General features: G+C 41.1%; 1 long non-coding RNA gene across 1 annotated transcript; it reads right to left on the reverse strand.

Annotated features, from left to right (window-relative positions):
* Positions 1-2,488: 2,488 nt before the first annotated feature.
* LOC147655285 (uncharacterized) lies at positions 2,489-19,319 on the reverse strand. The gene is made up of 3 exons (XR_015278578.1): positions 19,189-19,319; positions 3,053-3,166; positions 2,489-2,653 (listed from the first exon to the last, which is right to left on the reverse strand). It is a non-coding gene; the product is annotated as an uncharacterized LOC147655285 (long non-coding RNA).
* Between the last annotated feature and the right edge of the window lie 1,607 nt (positions 19,320-20,926).

Below are 20,926 nucleotides of genomic sequence, written 5' to 3' on the forward strand. Positions count from 1 at the left end.
ACAAAGCACCATTAGCAACTTCATTAGAGCATGAACATTCCTCTTAAGGTCCAGCCTAATCCTGTACCTACCAATATCTCTGGCAAGCAGTGAAAAAAAAAAAAAAAATAAGATGTCCAGGGAAAAAGAAAACAGGGAAAGCATGTATAAATTCTAGAAAACACTTTCCCAGTCCCTGCCTATTTCAGGGTGTTTAAGCCTAATGTGTTTTGAGTATTCATAATCTCTAAAGGCTATTTTCCTTGTCCTTGTCTTCTCTCCCTTAAACCCATCTAAGCTCTTTGCATATGCATAACCCTTTAACTATTACTTGCATGGATCTACCACCCATTGTTAACAAAACCTACCTGTTTTGAACAGCCCCTAATGTCATTTAGTGACCCTTAATTCCTCAAATGGAAACCTAGACAAACTTGCCTCATCAACTAGAGTCATTTTCATCAGATTCCCAGTTATCATCAGAAGCAGAAATTACTTAAAAGTGCCATAATGTAACTGTGTCCTGATGTCTCAGTTTACATTCTGAGCTGTTTTCTGCACTTTTTCACATCTCACTATAGAGCAGGAGAGAAAGGAGGGGAACTGTGTCCTCCTGTGACTGAGATCATGTGCTTCACTCAGTAATGTGTGTGGAGGACTAGGAGAATTTACTTCCCCCTCTTTTTTACTGCTCTGTTTACAATCAGCCTGCTTGAGTCAGTAGGAGAATTCTGAAAGAGGCAGTTTCTTACCGCAAAAAGTGACTCCCAAGTAGTCAGAGCTGTGGTTAAACTGCCTCCCACACACTAAAGAGCAGCAAACCAAGCAAGCAAGCAAAACTTCTCCCTAAAAATGTAGCATCTCAATGAACCAGTTATAATGCTGCCAATCACAGGGCTGTGGAGATGGACTGAATTGGGTGTACCTCTAATTAAGCTATGGAGAGTCTTACATTCCTGGGAGGAAACTACCAGCCAGATGTGTGATTATCTGTTCTCCTTTAACACACTACAGTTTTCATTCTAGTCCCAGTTTGTTAGAAAATTTCTCCATCCCTGCCATTTGCACTGTGATATCCCACTGAAAACCATTGTTATACCAAACTGCTCAGCTCGGGCACGAGAAAACCACTCTGAAGGGAAACACGGAGAAACTCATTTTTCCTGATCTGAAAGCATCACTGGGCATGTGAGCTGAAGAGGAGAGAAGCTTTTGTGCCTGCTTCCCTCCTCCTGAGTGACCTCTCAGCCAGAGGAGACACACAGACAGCTCAGCAGTTCATCACTTGTCGACTCCCACGATCACCTTGACAGGCTGGAGAGGTGGGTATCCAAAACTGACACCTTCTGACAGAGCCACTTCTTGAAGGAAACAAAACAGGGTGGGAAACAGTGGAAGGCAGTCCCAGACTCTCCAAGCTGTGTGACATCACCTGGTCCCTCCCAGCCCTGGGGCTCGCTGCAATTTCCATCACAGCTTGGCTATTGCAGCAGAAATGGCAGCTTCCAGCTCCCCTCAAGGTGGGCATGCAGTTATTGTGGGAAGGAGTCCCTGCCTGTGGCCTGGGGGTTGGAACTGGATGATCTTTAAGGTCCCTCCCAGCTCAGATCATTCTGTATTCTACATCCAGAAATATCCTCATGCTGTCAAACCACATGAGATCCAGCCCAGACCCATAAGGTCTGAGTACATACAATCTTTATGGCCTGCATTTGTCTGTGATGCTAACTGGTGAGTGATCTCCCTGTCTTTAACCCATGAGGTTTCTCATCTTATTTTCTCCTCCTGTCCTATTGAGGCAGAGTCAGTCAGTGAATGGGAATCTGCCCCCTCACCCAGGTTAACTGAGCACAAGTCTGTAGGTTTAACTGAGCTTTTCTCAAGCTTTGGCAGATGATAGCACCACAGAAGGTGCCCTCCATCTGAGGGCCTTGTGCACTTAAAAAATGCCAACATTATGCTACTGATGCCAGCAGAGTTACATTCAATTGACACCAATATGAATTGAAAATCTTTCTCCAGGAGTTTTATTTTCTTGCTTGTGTCAGGCAGCACACAAATATGAAATGAAAATAAAATGACCAGATTTCTAACAGACTCAAACTGTGGCAGGAACAGCTTAGAATAGATGTACTGAGGAGTGTTTTCACTCTGAAGATAATTGGGTGACAGGCCAGATCAGTGATTTCCAAAGAAGTGATAAATGAAATCTGGGGGGAAAAGAATATTTGGGGGTATGATTGCTGAGAAATAAACATAGAGAAACAAGTTTTATCTAGGTAGATATTTCCTCTTAATTTGTTTCTATTTTCCTTTCCAATCCATGTTCTATGATCAAATATATTCAGCAAAGGCATTCTGCAATATCAGAACATTTCCTGCTGCAGTTTTTGACATAGTTAGCCAAAACAGTTTGGTCTTCTGTATTTTTTTCAGTTAGGAAAAACTGCTGACAGGGACAGACCCTCTTTTATTTAAGAAACATACCACAACTGTAGCAATTGTAGTATATTTTTCTGCCAAATTCTCCCCATCACTCCCACCCCTCCCCATCCTACCCAAGTTATATCTGAGTCACACAGGTTTGTTTTTTTTTCTCATTTCTGATGCTTTCTTCTGGTTCATTTTCTGCACTTGTATCACCTTTTGGCTTCTCAGAGGCCCAAAATCTTTTCTGGAAAATAGAGAATTTGCCCTTATTTTTCATGGCCTATATATGGCCTTTAGGTCAATGCTTTATGTCTCTGCTTGAAGTAAAACTGCTGTCATTGCTGCTAACAAGTTCCATAAAGAAGTCTTATGAAAGCTTAAAATCCTTGAAAGAAGATCAGTGTTTATGCATAATCTGTAGTATCCCTTCCCTTCCTTTCCCTTCCCTCTTTCCTTTCCTTTTCCTTTCCCACACATTATGCATCAGAATATAATTAACTACTCTTTCTTCCTCTTAGCACTTGAAATCGAGCTATTGCAAGTGGCTGGCCTGGTTTCAAGTGCTTCAGTGATATTATCAGTCTACCCAGGAGCCCCTTGAAAGTTTGATTGCAATTAGTGTTTTCATAGACGTGGATCTTACCTTGTTTAAAAGGGTTGCCATGTTCAGGATTCAAGCAGGTCCCAGGAGCCTGTTCATGGTCCACATGACTCAGACCCTCACTGCTCACTGCTGCACTCAGGACAAATAGCTTCTCTAACCCACCAAAAAAAAAAAAAAAAAAAAAAAAAAGAAATAATTTACCAATCAACAGCAATAGGACAAGAAATATCAAACTCACCCAAAACCAGTAGCTTATTAATTGCTCAAGTTCATGAATAGACTGGGGATAATGTGGATCCTGAAAGTGACCTGGATTCAAAAGGAAATTAGACAAAGGTCATCAGACACAAGGACATGCCTCCAGAAGTCCCTGCCCTGTAGGTCACTAGGATACTCTGAGATTAACTCTGTATTTGCCACCTTCTTTACCCTGCACTTCCCATCTCCTGCCACCATTGCCATGGAAGGCTGTTGGGTCAGATGACCTTTATTTGGGTGTAATGTGGTGACAATTTAGATAAGGTGAACTAACACATCTGACCCTGTAGCTCCATCAGTCCACTAAAGAGGGACACCACAAAACTCATCAATTACCATGTGATCATCTGTTTGATGGGCAGTGGAAGCTTAGCTAGGAAACAATAGACAAACAAAGGAAAGGCCTCACACAAGGAGTGAGTTGCCATGGAGCCATCACAGGCATGGAAAGGTTAAGGATTCTGTAATCCAAATCTCTCCAGGGTTTTCAGTTTGCAAATGAAAAAACTGTGATTAGGGAAATATGTCTATATCTGCATATTTCCAGCCCTTTTTTGTCAATGACAAAAAAAAAAAATAAAATGGTTTAGTTGCAGCCAACGCTGCCATCTCAGAAATAAATGAAACTTTTTATATCCTTCTCCATTCCAGCTGTATTGACATTGCTTTTGTTGGCACTCCCAGAAAACAAGACTGAGGTAAGGACACCCTGCCAGTACCTCCTGAGAGGTGTCCCTGGATGAGTTTAGCTTTGTGCCTGTTGTCAGGGGATGTCCAAATGACAGCCTCTGATTAACTCTATCACATTCTCAGGTCTCAGCAGGATTTTCAGTCACGGTCTATCAGACATCTTTGCAGAGTCACATTTTCATACTGGTAGCTCACCTACTAACTTCTGTATGAAATTTTAACTCTTTAAAACTTCCTTTTAATCTTGGATCCCATCCTTTTTCAGAGGAGCAGGTGTGTTAGCCAGGGCTTCACCTTTGCTGTAATCTTGCTGTGCTAATTACTGTCCTGGCAAGTCACATTTGACATGAGAAACCAGCAGTAGACGGATCTGGGGCTCTCCTGATCTCCTCAGAGGCTTTGCTAATACTGCCCACTATTTTTCCACTGGTCAAATGTTCATTCATAAAATCTCAGCATCTATTTTGGTGTCAAGAATACGTTATATGTCTCTTTGAAACACCTTAGGTGCATAGCACAGTCCAGGTCTCCCAAAAGGCCTACAAGTCTTCTCAAAAATATATGTTCTCTTTTTCCTGGGGAACCTACCAGAACTCTGCTGATGCACCAAGTATAGAGAAATATTTGACTTCAGCCTTGTCTCCTGGAATTTCTCCCCAAGTAAGGAGGAGAAAGTGACTCCTTGTTATAAACAAATATATTTCTTTGGGGCTCGTACTGATGGGATATTTTGTACTTGTTTGTTTGGAGAGTCTTTGAAAAGACTATTCAGTCATCAGTGAGTTCACCAGCTTTGCTGATGTTAATATTTTCCAATTGTTGTCAGCCTTACAGCAATAAACAAATTAAGTTTCTGTCTCAGGCTCTACCTGCAGACAAGAACTGCAATAATGGGTTTTACAGGTGGGAGGCTGAGGTCTTCCAGTTGAGCTCTGGACTTTTTGGCAGTTTGCTTACCCCAGGGATGCTTCTTCAGTGCCATTGGTCCCTTGACCTTCCAGAGGATTAAACAAAGAACATCTTATGCTTCTTGCCTCTGTGATTTCTATACAAACTCCCTAAGTGGGAAATGAGTTTAATGTTGCATAAACTAAGCTTAACCCATTTATTTGCTAGAGATTTTTTTTGTCTTGTTAGTCCTGTAGCATTACTGTTGCTTGATCTCACTTTAGGTTGTGTATCCAACCTAGAATTAATAACTGTCACTTGCTTTCTGATGTGAAGCACCTCACTCCCCACACTCCTTATCAACTGTCTTGTGATGGATTATGTCCAGGTTAAAAAAAAATATCAAAGTCATCAACCTGCTTCAATCATCTACTCTAAGAACAAGTCAAATCTTGTAAACTCTGAGGGAATTCACAAAAGGTTCATGCATATGAAGACAAAGGATAATCCCAGCATATTCCTGGACTCCTTCTCTGGATCTATCAAAGCAAGCACTAACTAAACAGATTATTTTCATGTCAACTACGTGTCATCTTTTGATGCCACACTGAATGGATGAAGAGATGGATGAAGAGACCATGTGAGAAGTACTTAGGGAGAGGCGAACCTGACCTAAGCAACAGGAGCACTGACAGTAAGAGAACTGGAAGTGGATATGACAAAGGAAGTAAAAGAAGCTGTCATGACTCTGCACCTTTACAGAGACTCTGCTGATACCCTATACCAAAAGTCCTCCTTCAAGCACTAATACAAAGAGGCAGCTTTGAAGGGAAAAGCAGGTGACAGAGCTAAGAGGGATCAAAGGTGACATCTAAGTGACAAGAAAAGCTGAAATGTTCTGTGGAGACCACTTTAAGGTATCAAGCAATGGAGTCAGATTTGAAGTGGCAAACAAACCTGAAACACATGCAGATGGTTTTCAAGTGGCATGCATAAGTGAGAAAGGGAGCATGCAAGTTTAAGGTGTCAAGCAGAGCTGAAACAGCTAAAACAGCCAAAGCTGGAGTAAAGCAGCATTTTTGTTAAAAAATTCCTGCACAGGCATCTTGCTACCCAGCATAAGAACTGTGTCCATTCATCTGGGCCAGTGAGAGAGTGTCCAGGGAATCCTAGGAACAGCACATACTTGATGCTGGCATATGGACCTCCTGCAGTAGTTGAACTCATATGACCCTGGATAAAGAAATGTGAATTGCTGAATAACGAGGAAAAAGTAATGTCTGTTTAAATACTACACTTAGATACTCTACTTCTCTTCAACTATGTCCTGAGTCACTGACAACTTGAAGGAAGGTCTGGGGTCAGACCCTTACCAACATATTCTGAAAGGGGTTTCTTGTGCATGCCTTTCCAAGCTTATTTTGTTCTGACCCCTAAAACAAAATTATTGTTTCAAGTGTCTGGGCAGCCTATTTCAACCCTCAGGTCTTGTAGAGGTTCTTGTGTGACTGTTTATTTTTCCCTTTTTTCCTTCAAAGAAACCAAACAGTTTTGTGGTCAAGAGACCTGACAGCTGAGTCACATTCTGATCATGTTGGTGACATTTGACCTGACCATATTACTCAGCCAGACAAAATAACTACCTACATTTTCAGAGTTTTCTGTTCCAGGAGGCATTTGGTTGCCCCATTCTTTCCACTCTAGATATTTTATTTGAACCATTCAGAGGCAAACAGCCAACTCAGGCTGTTGTTCCTGAGGTCTGCCTCATGCCTTGTCTAACTGATCAGATGTCTCAGTGCAGAACTGATCTCAGGTAACTCTTTCCAGAGAACTCATTATGCCAAATAAACAGATTAATATATTTTAGGCTGGAGAATCTTTCTAACAAATATTTTTTGGGGTCTCAAGCTGTGAAACTGCACAGCTTTTAAGGCTGTATGCAATTTATTTTGTGATCATGCCAAGAAAAAGGTAGTTTTGGAAACATTCAGAGCATTCAGTTGTACTTGCATCTGTCTTCCTGCACAACCTTCTGCTAATGCTTCTTTTTCTTCTTATGCCTGTGTGGATTTCTTCAAAGGAAATGAAGTCAGTTATTGCATTTGGGTGTTCATTTGGTTTGATTTCCATCATGAAATTTATAGAGGTACACCAGAGAGTTGAAGGTAGAAGTGTATAAAGAAAATTCACTGCTAAGTTTCTGTCATAACTAAGCTGGGAAAACTGCACACATCCCATTCCATCATCTTTCCCTTCTGTATTATTCTAGGGAACCAAGTAATGTCACTGTTATGAAAAGGGTTTGGGATTTGAAAATGGGACAGCAGTCATTAAGAATTCATTTATTCTGATACGTGAGACACCTGAAAGCACTGACCAATAGTTACCCAGCAGCTTTTTTATCTGTGGCTGATGCCTGTGTGAGACAGGGATCAAGGTTCCTACAGAACTGTCTCTTCCCCCTAATTTATGAAAAGTGATGGCTCTCAATGCCATTTGTTTTAATGGTCTGAACACCTCCATTACAAGGATGAACAAAATTATCACAGCCCAAAACTGAACCCATCACTGTAAATTTTTGAGTCATATTGAGTCCTTCATGACTAAAAGATCAATGGAGACAATGTCACCTCCCAAAGAAGAGGAAGACATGAGAACTATATGAAAATGCCTTTAGGACATAGCTTTGAAGTCTGACTGTGGGAAGAATTCTTTAATAGACAGACAGAGGGTAGTGCTCATGCTAAAGTGTTCAGAGTCACTGACTTCACTCATTAACAGTGGAATGGAGTGTGAAGTCATCCATTGATTATCTTGTAGCAAGACAATTGAATAAAGGTATGCAAAGAGAGGAAGGTTGGTTGTAAAATATTACCACAGAGGTGGAGGTTGTTGAGCTACACAAGTCCTTAGGTAAGCTATTTAAAACTGGTTGGTTTAGCTTCAAAAAGCCAAGGATTAAGCAATTTCTAACTGACAATAATTTGCTAAAGGTGTCCTGTATTCTGTTTGCAAACAACAGAAAGGTGGCTGAAACTGGTAAATCCAAAATGTGAATACCATGAGTTACAGCAAGCAGCAGGGATTTATAGACAGCTCTGCAGTGATTGACACGATGGCATTCACGAGCCTCAAAAAATGCTTGTTAAATTCTAGGCATATTTGTCCCATTTTAAAGCTGAGTGGAAGAACTTGTGTTTCTGGCCAGCTCTGGTGTGACTTTTGCTCCTCACCATTCCTGTATTGATTCTTATCTCTTCTCCCTAGCAAATACATCCTTTCCTTTTTCTCTTGATCAATCTGCCCATTCATACACCAAATAGCAAAGTGGAATAAACCTTCCACAAGAACCAGCTGGCCTCTGTGCAGTGGTCTCTGGTGTTGGAGCCTGCTTGAATCTCTGTCCCTGGAGGTGAGGAGGTAGAGCAAGCCTCTTGTCCAAACACCACCATGCTGGCAGGGAGTGGAAAGGCCTCTGGGATGTGTGTTCCTGCCAGTCTTTGTTGCTAAAGATGTTCTGAGTGTGAAAAAAATTGGCCATGAGACAAGCTCCTGTTTGATGCTTTTATTAGGATTCAGCTCTTGGGGTGGGGGTCTGAGGGGTCACTTGCACCACGAGCATTCCCACACTGGCAGCTCCAAGGAGGAGGCACAACTCAGCTTTGCAGCACACACTGCAGAGCTGGGGCTTCCATCCTCATGAGAGTAGCCAGGAAGCCTCTTGTTCTGGCTCATTGTCTAGGGTGGCCAGTCCTTTCCAGTCCTCTTTAGGTCATGGTGATGCAGGAAGATGGTTTCTAAGCAGGCTTAGGTGATGCAGGAAGATGATCTTTCATCACAGCTTGCTAGAATGTGTTTCCTTGTCCTTTTATTCCTCTGTTAGCTCGTTGTTTTAGTGTCTTGCATGCTTTAGTTTACATATTACTACAGCTCCCATGGGAGTTGTTTTGTTCCATGGCATAGCTCCTTAAGGAGTTGCTTTTGTTCCAGTGTGGCAGGGAAGTCAGGGAAAGGGTACAGGAATGTCTCATAAGAACTCTTAAAACACTTCAGAAACTGCTAAGTAATTAACATTACTAATAACCATCGGAGTAAACAAGGGGTACAACAAACAAGGTTTACAAATGGGATAAGAACATTAACTGTACATAATTAAACACAGTGTTTTAACTGGGGTGGATTTCTTGAGAGATTTTGTTCATGACAGGTGTAAGCAGGGAGAAACATAGGCAAATATTGCACAAAGTTCACAAGATCTTTAACTCTTCAGTGGTTCCAGTGTGCAGTCAGGACCTTAGGAAGGTCCCATAGCTGGGCTACTGTGCCAGGTCACAAACCAAACTAGTCACCATGTACTACAGTCTCTTTTGCACTCACACAAGAAATATCCACAGACCTGTCTCAGTCCTCGTGCTTCTGATGGGGGAAGTATCTCCAGTGCTTTGTGGGATGGAAATCTTATTTTCCAGTTGGTGAAATTATAAAACACTCAATGTATTTCCAATTTTTGTGTGCTTGAAGGCAACACATTGGACTGGGTGAGGTATGTCTGGAAACTTCAGTGATACTTACACTATTAAACTAAACTGGTTTGGGTTGGGTAATTGCTGGGTTGCTCCTTGGCACAGATTCTACCCCTCTTCTAGACACGGCCTGGACACAGCTGGTGGGACAGCAGGAGCTGGGACTGCTCCCAAAAAGCAGGTTGAATGCAGCCACCCTTTTTAGTACAGAGACTCCAGCTGTTCTGACAGGAGGTTTATCATCTCTCTTGCTTCAATATATTTTGCACTTTTTGTGAGAGAAAACAAAACCTTGTGGTGCGCTGGTAACCTGGAGAGAAGCCTGAACTTCCAACTTGCAATTTAATTTTGTTCTCAGTGCTGCTGCTCATAAGAGAAAGAAGCCTGTAGAGTGGATGTTTCCATCTACTTGAGATCATGGGATCATGAAATCAATAAATAGCCTGGGTTGGAAGAGACCTTAAACACTATCAAGTTCCAAATCCCACCATGGACCAGGACACCTCCTACTAGGCCACATTGTACAGAGCTTCACCTAAATTCAGTCTCAGAAAGCAGTTTCAAAATGTTCTTCTTGTCAACAAAAGAATATTTAGAATCTTTAGTCTCTTTTTATTTGGGATGGTGTCATTCTTCAGTCTGTTATTGACATTACTGGGTGCCTTGCTTTTAAACCAAAGTGAGAATTAAGCTTTTTCAGTATCTATGCAAATGTCTTGAGCAAGGTGTTTAAATGTGAAAGCACTATGTCAATGAATGAGATATGAAAACACTGCTAGAATTAAGTCCAGAAATCCTCTTACACCTCCATAATATTACTTCTTTATTGTGAGTAAAGGAAGTAAAGGAGGTACATAGAAGGAGGTAGGAGGAAGGAAATGCTAAATAAAGCACCGGAAATTTTCCTTTAACCTGTAAGGAAAGGATGTGGGCTTAAAAACTGTCACCTTAGGAAAAAAAAGGTAGGAATATACTACAGAGGGGAAAGAAAACAGGAGTAGTGAATTCTTAAACACTTTTGAGGCCCAAAGGTATTGCCTGACATAACTTTTTTCCCTGAGACCCACAGTGGTTTAGTTCTTTCCCACCATAGACAAGAAATGTCTCAGACTCCCAGAGCTCCACATTCTTGGCATTGGCAGTATGTCTTACTAAAGACTTTTGTCCAAACCACGTCTGGATATCTTTTTTCTTTTTCTTTTTTTTTTTTTCTTTTTCTTTTTCTTTTTTTTCTTTTTCTTTTTTTTTTCTTTTTCACTGTACTGCTGTTGCTATTCTACTTCAAAGGGTATTGGCATGTGCAATTGCAGAACTTTTCAGCGAATGTGGGGAGTTAGCACCTAATTTTATCCTCTCAAAGACAATGTCACCTTTCCCTTTACTAGGACAGAAGATATAAATACCTGCTGAACAAGCTGCCTGACATTTTAGTGCTGCAAAGTCTGCTTTGTTCATTGTCACGCTTATCTGAGGTCCTGCAAGTACATCATCATAAAGCTGGTCTTATTAGCAATACAAAAGAATTGATCCAATTCAGAGGCTGGATTTCAAACTCTTTAGTATTTGAAAAGTAAATTTCTGAGATGTTCTGAAATCAGCGAGTTCAATGTCCCTTCCTGGAGTAATTATATTCTGTTAAGTGCAACAAGAGTTGTATTCCATATGCTGCATCATATTATTAAGTGTAATTTTATTATCTCTTATTAAAAAAAAAAAAAACAAACAGCGCTTTGCTGTAAAAGAGTGCTGTTATTAGACTACATGATCACTGGAACTGCACTGAGCAAAGTTCATTCAGTCACAGTCTTCAGATACAGATCTAGCCAACACCCCTGACAGCTTCGTACAGAAGGTGTTGACAGCCACTCCCAATGTTTTTTGCAGACACATCAGTAGGAAGAACCATTAATTTCCTCATACAGATCAGGTAGAGAGGGTTTTGGCATTTTACAAAAAAGCAGTCATGGAACGAGCAAGATGAAGTATTGAGCCTAATTTTACTGTGGTAAGCACAAGGTCAACTCAATAACAAGAAAACAATCTTCTCAGATTTTCTCAGCATATCCTCTTCTACTGTGTTGGTTAATATGTTTCCTTTTCTTGAGTACATGGAATAAAGTTTTCAATAACAATTTTGTAGGTTTCTATTTTGTTGCTCCAGATCCATACCTCTGTAGGTGGAAAGTGACAGGATCAGCAACTTGTTTTCCCTCTTCTTTTTTGCTCATTTAAGCAGTGTTTTTAAAATGCTATCTTGAAAGATTAGTTGAAAATTTTATTTACATTTACCAGTTTGATTAATTCTCCTAAATGCAGGAATATCTTACTTAAATAGAATATAATTCTGAATTGCCTCAATTTACTGAGTTTACTATCTCAGTTATTACTAAATCAATTTTTTCTACTTTTCTGAGGAGAGGTTTTTGCCAACCAGCTTCCAAACCTCTAATAAATATTACCCAATACATTCAGGTGGCTTTTCCACCTGAATCCCTTATCTTGCCTACTGTGACACATTTTTGAATATGGAAATAAGGGCAAGACTGGAGCTGAGCAGCCTATGCCTAGAAAATAGACGCTGCAGCATGCTGAAAGCACAAATGCTGATTAAAAAGCAGCAGCAGGCAAAAATAGTGCAACTTTTTTACTTGTGGTCTTGTACCCACTTTCACAAATATGTCTTCAGACACCACCCTTTAGCAAGCCACAGAAGGAAGGCAGAGCTCACCTCTGGGGGGAAGGGAGAATGATGTGCAGGGAGCTGTGTCTGAAAAATGGCTCAGGTTTTGATTCTGAATTGTCCTCCCCTGCTCAATGGCTTGTAGTGAGCTGTGTGCAGCTCACCTGGAACATCCACTGGTGGCTCAGGCACTCTAAAACTGGAATCCTTCCTGCAGTGCATTTCTGCTGGCTTCACAAGTCTGCAGGTGAGACCTTATTTCAAAACTTCCTGCTGGACATAAAAGAGAACTTAGTGATTTTTTTCCTTTGAGCAATTCCTTGCTTTCTCTATGTTTATAGAGTAAGTCTGGAAGATGCAGAAAACTGTGGGTGGATGGGTATGGAATGTACATGCTGCCAAACATCACTTCATGACTGATACAACGGGGTAAACAGTGTTAATACACCATTATTTTCACTCAGGATTTAATTCTGTAATGCTAATAAAGAAATTATTTTCAATCATATCTATTTAGACCTCTGATCAAAAATTGTATCAACCCCTGCTTCCTTACATACAAACAGCTCTAGCAATAACTTAGATCAAAGGAAACATGAAAAATTTGAGTTCTAGCTGGTTTTTGGGTCTGTGCTGTCACTGGTGCCAGGAGGTGGTGCCACAGAGCAGGAAACAGTTTGGGTATGTCCTGACATGCACACCTTGCATGATCATGAGATTAGGACATGGTTTCACCTTCTTTCAAAGTATATTCAAGTATTTTTGCTGAATCCTGTCACAATTCAAATATCCCAAGGTAGAAACAGAATATTTGTTTGCCATTCTATTTGTATTCCTTCCACATTAAAGTTTCCTTTTTAGCAAGACATTTTGTCAGAGAATTCAGAGTTACACCATGAAATTTCCTCCATCATTCCATCACAAGCAGACTTAAGAGCTGTGTGTCATGAGCTATCTCCCTTACTTTTTCTCCCTCCTTTTCTATTACCTTTTTCACAACTCTTGGGGATTTTTTTTCTGAAATAGAAAAGGATTCAGTCATCTGAAGCAGGCTGAGGACCAGCATGATCACTCCTTTATAAATTCTAGAATGTTTCTCTTGTTGCCTTTCCTCATTTGCCTGGTTTAAGGCTGCTTGCAGAAGTCTGCACAGAGCAGAATTAGATCAACAAGTCAAAAACTAAGAGCCATTTCATGTTCCCAGTCCTTGATAGCACCATGACATGTTTGCAATCCAAAATGGACACTATTTCTACAGAGAACCTGCAACTGCTTGTAGCCATGTACAGAGACAGTGATCCTTCAGTAAACCTCCAAAGAATTCCTTCTTGAAAGATATGCTGTGCCTTGTAAGTCACACAAGAATGAGTAAATCACTGTTTTAAAGAATTTGATCTTGGATGTGCTTTACAGGACCCATTGCCACTAAGGAAAGCATTAGTATGTTCCTAGAGATGTGACTTTAAACACCACCCTTTTTTTTAGTGTTTCAACATCATATACTTTCAGATTAGTTGGTTTTCAAACCAGTTTCCCCACTTCCTGTTCTCAGTATCTTGATTATGAATTTGATATAACCAGGTTGCCATCTTTCTTCTGCTGTGTGAAAATCTGTTGGCTCTGTTTCCTTTCCAGATCTGGGCTTTCCCCTGCCCCACTCTCTCTTTGTCAGGCACATGCACGATCTTTGTAGCATCCAGACTTTGCACTGAATTTCACAACATGCTTTCTGTTTGCTGCCATTCTGCTTAAGTTTTGCTTCCTCCACTGCCTTAGTCCGTGGTTCACGCACTCAGCTGGAGGAGCTGCTGTGTTTTCTTTCCCATCAGGTGGTGAGGTCTTTGCTGCTGGACTCAGACACCCTCAGCTCTGCAGCATGATGATTTCAAACATTTGTTTTATATAAAGTATCTTAAATCTGAGCTTCGCACATATAAAAAGTCTCTGGCTTCTCAGAGAAGTGCCTTAACTCCTCAGGATGAGATGTGCTTCCTCTCAGGCTGTCTCTGAAGTACCCCTACTCCCTCAGCAGTGGCACAACCTCCTTGTTTCTGGAGAGGAGGAGATCTATGGAATAATTTTGCTGTCTATCTTTGTTGGAGTGCCTGGAGAATCCCAAAGTTGTGTCTATGGCAATGTAACATGTCTGGAGAAAGTTTCTGGAGTGGAGATCAGCAGACACAGAACAGCCCATGACCATGCCACTGAATCTCGTCCTTGGACCACATAAAACTGCCTGCAGGGGAAAGTCCTAGCTGGTGCTGGGTTCCAAGTTTGCAGTGAAGTTTTCAGTAGAGTACCCAGCCAAAACCATGCCAGATGTTTGTCTGACAATTTAAGAACACAGACAAATATATCCCAGTGTTCAAGAACATTCTCTGATACTGTGGAACTCAGTAACAGAGCTTGAAATGTCCAGGAGGGCCTTGCTGTTTCAAAACCTCTTATCTTTATTCCCCCTTGAAGTGTTTATGGAGTTTTTTAAGGATTTCTCATGTTTCCTAGACTTTGCTTCCCTCAATAATACCAAGGTCATCAGCTATAATCTTTGTGTTTGGGAGACCCAGGAGACACAACAGTCTGACCACAGAGCAGCACAGAGCCTTTCCCTCCTTGTCATGCACAGACAGGAGTGCCTGTCCCTTTGGGCACAGCCAGGGAAACAAAGACACCCAGCAGAGCATGCTGAGGACACTGGGTGTGTTCTCAGAGCCTGGTAAACTTTACTGGCTGTATTAACACTTCAGCATACAGCAGCTTCCAGCCAATTCAGGTTTGGTTACCTGCTGCTTTCTTGCCCTGCAGGGCTGCCTTGCCTTTGTCATCCTGACTGCTGCTCTTCTGTTGAGACCAGCAAATCAAATGGATCCAGCCAAAGCTCAGATTGCATTATTTCTAGCTCACATTTGTCCTGAAGATGCTCATTGCTTTGAAAAATGCATTCATAGACAGAGGTCAGTTTAGCACAGAGAATATTTCTGGTCATGCTCCCTGGTGTCCCACAGCTTGACAAGTCAGATAGGATGAATGACAAGCTACAACACGTCTTGTTTCCTGGGGGATCTTTAATTTTTTTTTCTACAGTCCACATTTTCATTTTGTCTCTTTGCTGTGATCCTCAGTCTTGTCTGTGTGTCTCCAATAGAACTTTGCTCTTCAGTATGGCTGATTCATAGGCAATGCTGGGATCAGGTTTGTTTGGATGCTCGTGTACCGAGAGAAGGGCTAGCGTCCTTAGCAGTGTCTGTGCACTCAGACCATTAGAAAGTCCCATAACCACATCTCTGATCTCTTCCTATGCTTTGGAATAACCTCCCAATCTTCTGCACAGTGTCTCTGCTTGTATTGATGTCTCCCACACAGTTGCCTATTGTACTTAATATTTTCTGGTGTATTTAGTTCTGTTCAGACACCTATTGACTTCAGTATTTTTGGTCTTTAACACGAACATCTATTCTTTTTGCTAATTTGTTTGGGTATTTTTCCAAATGAAGTAGTAACTTTCAATAGCTCCTTCTGCATACACAGTATTTATCATGTTGGTAGCTTGGACAATATTTCCATCTGACTTGTTTCTTTACATTTATTTTTCTTTAGAAGAGATAATTAAGTTTAGCTCAATTTTCTTTCCTTTATTCTCCATGATCATTCTGTAGAGTTTCCATCCATAATACCATACTTGTTAGTTTTTCTCTGGAAACAGATGAATGCTGGTGATCAAGATACTTTTACAATATCTCTTTGCTGTACTTTTAAGTGATGATTTTCTACCATGGTGAGTGTAGCTGCCTTATGAGAGGCAGTGACTTTTCACATCACAGATCTTGGAGTAGAAGAAAGTTACTCCCTTCATCTGCCACTGACTGTGCATGGTGTGGTGTCAGATGTTCAGGGTATCATTTTCCTTAAGGAAAGGACAAGGAACCCAATACCTGGCTGCTTCAATCACTGCATAAAGGAATCAGTAAGAAAAAGCTGTAAACCCCTCACACATGATAGAAGATGTGTGTTATTGTTTGGTAAAATCCCATTCTCTACAACAGGAACTGTCAATACACACATTTACCTCCAAGTGCATCAGACCTCTGGATGGTTGCAAATGGTTGAAAATGTTGATTCCACCAAATTCTTCTCTCCAATGCTCTGCATATCCAGTATTTCCCCTTGCCACCTTGAAAGCTACTTGGGTACCAGCTGTTTCTGAAAATCAGAGTATGCTGTGGTAGCTGTCAGTGAATTTTATGAGCTTGGTCCTTAGAACCATTTCCTCTGCTCAGTGATGTATGCAGAAGTCCTGTGGGGCAGCTGGGCTGTCAGGTTCCATTTCTGCTGTGGCAGTTCATAATTGAGTGCATTTTCATGCAGATCATTTTTCTTTGGGCACAATCTCTTTTGGGCATAATCACTTCTCAGAAATCAAATGCTCCCAAAGCCCTGTAGCCATTAGGGAAACTGGTCATCTGGCACTTCATGGAGTTCATAAAGACACAGGACAACTGCATCTGAATTCCCCACTTACTCAAATTGAACATGAAGGGTTTTCATCCATGAAATTTATTAAACTCTGAAATGCTAAATGCTGGAAATGCAGTCACTGGTTTTCAGCAGTTTGGAAGACACATTCTGTGGTTCAATGTGCAAAACACAAATGGATAGAGAAGGAGGGCACCTTTAACTTGGGCTTTGTGATTCCTTGTTCAGGCTGTGGCTGTGCCTCTGTCAGAAGCAGTGAGTAGAAGTGTGTGAATAAAGATTATGAAGGATTGACTACAGGACAGGAAAGCAACAAGAGCACGTGGAATTGGAGCATGAGGGAATATTAAGGAGTGGGAACATGAAAAACAAGTAAATGTGGTTATAAAACACCATTTTGTCCTGAGTAGAGTGAGGATTAGATGCAGGATAGATGTAGATCTGCCTCAGAGACTAAATTTTGCAATGTGTAAAGTTCTGCAAGAGTTCAGAAGTCAAACTTGTCTGGCAAATAAGTGAGCAGCAGTAAGGATCTCTGAGATGAATAGAAGTGTTCAGTATCTTGTCCTCCTCACCCCTCTGCACTCCTTCTTCCCACGTGAACAGAACAAAGTCAGGAACATCCCTTGTCCTGTATTCCCCCAGTGAGATTCTAGAGAACTTGAAAAAGGCAGTTTCATTGCAACACCTTCTCCCTGTGAGTTCTGGTAGAGGGAACATCTTGGGAGGTCTAAGAGGCAGAATATAAATATTAAATGTTTGAACGATACCGTGCATATGATGGAAATTGCCCAGACTCAAAACAGGCTCAAGTTAACAGAGGTTTCTTTAAGTACTTCTTCTATCCCTTAAACATCCCAGACTTTTGTAGGATCATAAAAAGATGGAAATATCTTGCAAAATGAAAAGGAGTGAGTGGTGCCTTTGACATCATGTTTTCCAGAAAGGATTCTCAGTGTCACCTCGACTTGGCATCTCACTGTGACGTGGAGGAAGCTCCCTTTGCAAACTGCTAACTTTTCAGTGGAAAATAGAGGGAATCCAGTGTCTGAGATGAGAGTTAAGTAGGACACAAGTGCACCTCGGCACTTCATCCTCTGCCTGCTTCCTGCACACTCAGTCAGAGTGACAGTGCCCTGATTACAGCCCTTTTCCAGCTGCTGCAGCTGCAGTCAGGCAGATGCTGGTTATGCAAAGGCTCCCCAGGGCTCACAAAAGTAGGTTTGGGGTAGCTGGAACCCAGCAAAGCAAAGCAAAGCAAAGCAGGTACTGGACAGCACTGAGCATCTAAGAGTTAGGTTGTCTATAGTCATAGTATGTGTTCCCTCCACCACCAGCAGAGAAGAGGAACCAGAGGGGTCAGCTTTGCTGAACTGCTCCTGCTGCTAATTACAGAGGAAAATGAAGTGACTGGTTTACAGAAGGTGCCTGCTTTACAGGTGGCTAAAGAGAGGTGAAATAAAGCCCTAGGTCTTGCCAAGATCCTGAATATTTTCCTTCAGAGAGCAAAATTGCTTCAGAGCATTTAGACAAGCATCAGGCATTGACCTTTAAAGATAGAAATAAAATGTGTTTGACTCTTTTGGTACTTTGTGCTCATCAGAATAAAATTTCCCAATACTTCACCTGCTTGTCTGCATAACAAACAGTCCCACTAGTGCCTGGTGCTTTATTTATTTACATCTGTGGAATGGATGTCTTTGCTTTAAGACTGTGTGATTGATTAGGCACACATGAACAACACTCTGCTAATGTTTAACACAGGGTAGGGTTTGCTCCTGGGCTTTCTGCAAATGCATCTGGCTAGAGTGAGTTACAGAATTGGACAGATTTACAGCCACCAGCTGACCACTGGTCTCTCCCTTCAGTCTGGTGATGGATGACACGTACAAATGCATGGAGAGACTCATAAGATATATCATACTAACATATATTTTGTCCTGATTTCACTTTGGGCTCATCAAGCACACACTTCTTTCTTCTCGAAATAACTGTACAAACATTTTGAAGAAAAAACAACTCATCCCCCTAAATTAAACTATCAGAAATTCTCCAGTAACCTTTCAGCACTCTACAAAAATAATAATATAAAAGGAATTCCTTCCTGTTTATGTGGAGTAGAGGTTTGGAAAAAGTACTTCATATATCAAACCATGAATATTATTACAGTTTGTTAAAGTAAGAAGGATTGTACTTCTGCCACCCAGTCACCCCCTAGATTACTAAGTACATTTGTCCTTAGAGTCATCATTTATTTAGTGAAATTCAGAGTAGACATTCTGGGATTTCTCTTTTGGTTTAAACCTGGTCCTTATCCTCATTTGTACTAGAAACATTTCTTTCAAAACTGCTGCAATGAAAGTGGATTTATCCAGGTGCTGCACGTGTAAAATCAGTCAAACAAGTCCCTTGTCCCATGCAAAGATCATCTCTACCCCCCAGCAGATGTGACTGCAGGGAGGATGCTCGGTCAGACCAGGACACATCTGGCCAGGCCTGGCTGCAGGAGTCACTCTGACATTCCAGGTGCCTCCAGGTGCCACCCACACCAAGATCTGTCACATTGGTCACGCTCCTTGTTTGTGTACGGATTTGGTGCAGAATGGGAATGTCAACAGCTGGTCTGGCAGGAACTTCTGCAAAGTTATAATTACACTGACCTTGTTGTAGACCACAGAGGTATCTGCTCCTGTCTGCTGTGCTCACATCTCTGCAGACAGATCTTCCATTTTAATGTGGAAAAAGCCCTGTGGTGCTCAGATATGCAGGGGCAGCAGTTCAACCCAAGCAAACTGCCATGGGGGCACTGTTCTTTCCTTCTAAGCTAAATTGAAATAAGTTAATAGTTAATCTAAAGCTACAATAACAGAATTGCCCCAAGAGAAAGAACAAAACTCTTAAAGGAAAATATTCATAGGCAACACCCTCAGCCAAAACTCTCTTGGACTGAACAAGGAAAACTTTAATGCAGTTTAATATTTTCTAGATTATGAAAATTCAGTTCGGTTCAGAGTCACATTATATGTGCAAGAAGTAGGGTTTTCCCAGTGAAATGTCCTCCATCACTCAGTGTTCTAGATGACTAATAATATTTACAAGAGGTTTTCTATTGGTTTAAATTCATACTTCCAGCTAAGCTATTACAGTTTCAGAGTGTCTGAGCCCTCATTTTATTTTTCAGAGCATTAGGGATTTATTTCACTTTTTTTTTTTTTCAGTGCAGTGAAGCTAAATTAATAGAAAAGTGCTATAGTAATTTAAGGGTTTCTACACAGGGATTTTTTGCTCTACCTGAAAAACCCTGAAATTCTCCAGCTGATATTGACTAAATAGATTCAAGGCACTGATATGAATTCTGCAGCAGATGTGACCATACAGGGATCTGAAGAAAGTGCAACTGTGTCTATTTGAAGTCAAGATTTTTATTCTTTCTGATGCATTTCACTACCAGGAAAGAGCAAGGCAGAAAAGAGACTGGGGAAATGGTGTGGGAAGAAGGCTCCTGAGTTTTGCCAAGACCCTTCAGGGACTATTTCCCTTCCTCCCTTTCTCCCTCCCTCCTCATCATCTAAACCCCTTGGAATTTAGCAGTGCTCACACAGCTCCTACCTGGTGAATTGATGGGATTTTAAGAGAGGAGGAAAAAGTAATGGGATGAGGAGGGAAACTTTTCTGATCCAGTACAAGAAGAGAAATTCTACTTTCTATATTTTCAGCATATCTATTTAGAGATGAGTCTGGTTATGATGTTGCAGCTTTACTCCTGTAAATATTTATTTCAGAGTAAATATCTCTGTGTACAGGTACAGCTTTTCTGGAATGAGAACCCTGATCTTGTTCAGCCTAAGACTCTAGTATTGACAAATTAACTCTTAACTGGTATAAAATCTACCTCCATATGCTTCACTACCCAGAACAAAACAAAACAAAACAAAAACCCCCAAAAACCCAAAATAAAAGAAATCAAATCACCAGTAGTGGTTTTCTGGTCTAGGAGTAACTTTTAGAATTTTTTCTCCTACAGCAAAGAATTTTCAGGTTTTTCCCAGAATATATTTTATCTTACCTATTTTAAATTTTTCAGCCAAATCTTGATCTGATTTTTAGATGAGCCTTGTGAACTGTTCAAAACCAGACAGCTGCCCTTCCCAAGAATTACCTGATCAATTGTACCACTGAGAAGTACCCTGCTGTACTTCTACCACAGAATATCCCTGATACTTGTGCTACTCTGGATTTCTTCCACCATCGCCAAGAGGACTTGGAATTCAGATGTTGTCCTCCAGCATGTGCTCCCAAATCTCATTTCCAAGAGAAAATCTGCTTCCCAAGTGCAAGCAAAGCCATTCTCTCTAAGGGACACCTGTCCCTTAGCCCTAGGGTGCAGCTCTCAACCTT

The sequence above is a fragment of the Cyanistes caeruleus genome, chromosome 1 (genome assembly GCF_971803275.1).
Source record: "Cyanistes caeruleus chromosome 1, bCyaCae1.hap1.1, whole genome shotgun sequence".
Classification (NCBI taxonomy): domain Eukaryota; kingdom Metazoa; phylum Chordata; class Aves; order Passeriformes; family Paridae; genus Cyanistes; species Cyanistes caeruleus.